The sequence below is a fragment of the Gopherus flavomarginatus genome, chromosome 1 (assembly GCF_025201925.1).
Source record: "Gopherus flavomarginatus isolate rGopFla2 chromosome 1, rGopFla2.mat.asm, whole genome shotgun sequence".
Taxonomy (NCBI): domain Eukaryota; kingdom Metazoa; phylum Chordata; order Testudines; family Testudinidae; genus Gopherus; species Gopherus flavomarginatus.
This window is the reverse complement of record NC_066617.1, coordinates 371432405-371434806: the sequence shown is the minus strand read 5'-3', so window position 1 is coordinate 371434806 and position 2402 is coordinate 371432405. Positions and strand designations below refer to the sequence as shown.

Sequence of the window (2402 nt, the reverse complement as noted above, 5' to 3'; positions counted from 1 at the left end):
ACAAAGAACTTCAGCATTGCTGATTCTTTCTATTTCTCTTTGTTTATCTGAAAGTGTAGCTTCTGTTTGTAAAACTGAAAAGAACCATGGCCGCACAGAGACTAAAGGAAAACTACTTTGCCTCAAAATGCTATAATATCTTATGGTAGTTTCAAGTCAGGTCTACACTCAGCTGGAATTGATGCTCTGAGATCTATCCACCGGCAGTTAATTTAGCACGTATAGTAAAGAGAAGAGTAAGATAAGTCAACAGGAGACTTTCTCCTTTTGACTCCCCCACCCCCTCCCACAGTGTGGACCTCGCAGTAACTTGACCTAAGGTACATCGACTCCAGCTACCTTATTCACGTAGCTGGAGTTGCGTAGAGTAGGTTCACTTACCGTGCTAGTTTAAACATAATCTTAGAGTCACAAAGCGGGACCCGCCGCTGAAGTGCAGCCTGGTCTTCGGTGGTAATTTGGCAGTGGGGGGCTCCTGCTGCGGGTCTTCAGGGCACTTCTGCGGCAGTTCCTGAAATGAAAGCGCCCCCCTCCCCCGAACTACCACCGAAGACCTGGCTGCACTTCGGCGGCGGGTCGCTTTGGCGGGAATTTGCAGCGGTAGGTCCTTCCTCCCCGGAGTGGAAGGACCCCCCGCCATTGAAGACCGGGAGCAGAACAAGCCCGGGGGTCTGGGCCCCGTGAGTGAAGGACCCGCTCCAGGTGGCCTCGAAAAACTCTTGTGGGGGCCCCTGCTGGGCCCGGGGCCTGGGACAAATTGTCCCTCTTGCCCTCCGCTCTGGGCGGGCCTACACGGAAAAGCCGTGCTCAGTGATGGAGTGATTAGATATTAGTTGGGAGGAAGTTCTCAGACTTTGAACTTCCACAATGTTGAGCTTAACCAAATTGGAACCTTTGATCAATGAGGAGATATGAATTCCCTCCCTTTTAACACAGATTTCAAGTCAATGGCCCCAGGTGAACAACTTCTGCAGGTGTATTTACCTACATTATCACGAAGCAATTTGGTTCTGATCCCATAAATGATCGAGTTGAGCATGGCAGGGATGAGGAGATAGAGGTCAGCCAAGATGATGTGAACATGGGGAGCGATGCCTTGACCAAACCGGTATGTGAGATTGGAGAAGACACTAGAGGTATAATATGTCAGCATCACACAGATGTGGGTTGTGCAAGTGTTGAGATTTTTCTGGTGAGATTTCTTAGAGGAGATTCTGAGGACGGCCCTGATGATCTGACCGTAGGACAGCGCAATGAGCGTCAGGTCAAACCCCAAAACTACAAACATTAGCCCCAAGCTATATATCCTGGTTACTGTAATGTCCCCACACGCCATCTTGAACAAAGCTGTGTACTCGCATTGCGTGTGGGGGATAATGCGGTTGGCACAGAATGGCTGCCTGCTCAGGAGCAGGGGCAGAGGCAGAATGAAGAGAACAGCTCTTATCAGACCTACAAGCCCGAGCTTAGCTATTCGTGCATTGCTGAGGATGGTGGCGTATCTCAGAGGGTTACATATGGCAACGTAGCGATCGAAAGGCCATTGTCACAAGGGTGGCTGAGTGCATAACAGAAACCATGTGAAGGAAGAACATCTGGGTGAGACAGCCAGCCATAGTAATGTCTTTCAAATTGAACCAGAATATGCCCAGTGCCTTTGGTACGACGAAGGAAGGTGTGGCGATGTCTGTGAATGCCAGCATGCAGAGCAGCAGGTACATCAGCTTGTGCAGGGTCTGCTCCTTACCTACAACAGACAGAAGTGTGAAATTTCCCAACAGGCTGATAATGTAGAACGTAGAGAAAGGGATGGAAATCCAGATGTGGGCAGCCTCCATGCCGGGGATGCCCATTAGCATGAACGTTGAAGGGTCAAAGGGGGAGAAGCTGAAAGCTGCCATGAGGTGGTTGATGCCTCAGTATGACTCAGAAATGCTCAAGATGCCTGTAAAGGGAGAGATGCACAGCAAGGGGGTTACATGCTTTATATCAAATAGTACAGTAAATATTTTATAGCTATTCACATTCTAGGAGTCTTCTTGAGTGGGGAGTGAAGACCGGCAACAATGTCACTTCCTGCTTTATATAACTTTAGCATATGGCGGGAACCCTGTGTTTCAAAACTGAGTTTCAAGACTAATTTGTGGGAAAATTACAAATGGAGTCCAGAGTTCTTCAGCCTGGTCACATATAGGAAAATAAGGGGGAGGAAATGAGGTAGCAGAGACCTCCTGGTGCAGCCTGCTGTGAATGGCGAGCTGCACTGTGAAGGAGAGGGTACCAGATTTTAAGGTTCAAAAACTCGGACACTCCACGAGGAGGGAGGGTAGCCCCACCCTGCCACCATTCACTCCCTCCAACTGCCCCCACAGAAACTCCAACCCATTCAACTCCCCCACTCC

The 2402-nt window shown here is 49.4% G+C and overlaps 1 pseudogene; it reads right to left on the bottom strand.

The window, feature by feature from the left end:
- Nucleotides 1-898: 898 nt before the first annotated feature.
- Nucleotides 899-1901, bottom strand: LOC127044268 (olfactory receptor 52E2-like; annotated as a pseudogene).
- Nucleotides 1902-2402: the final 501 nt, after the last annotated feature.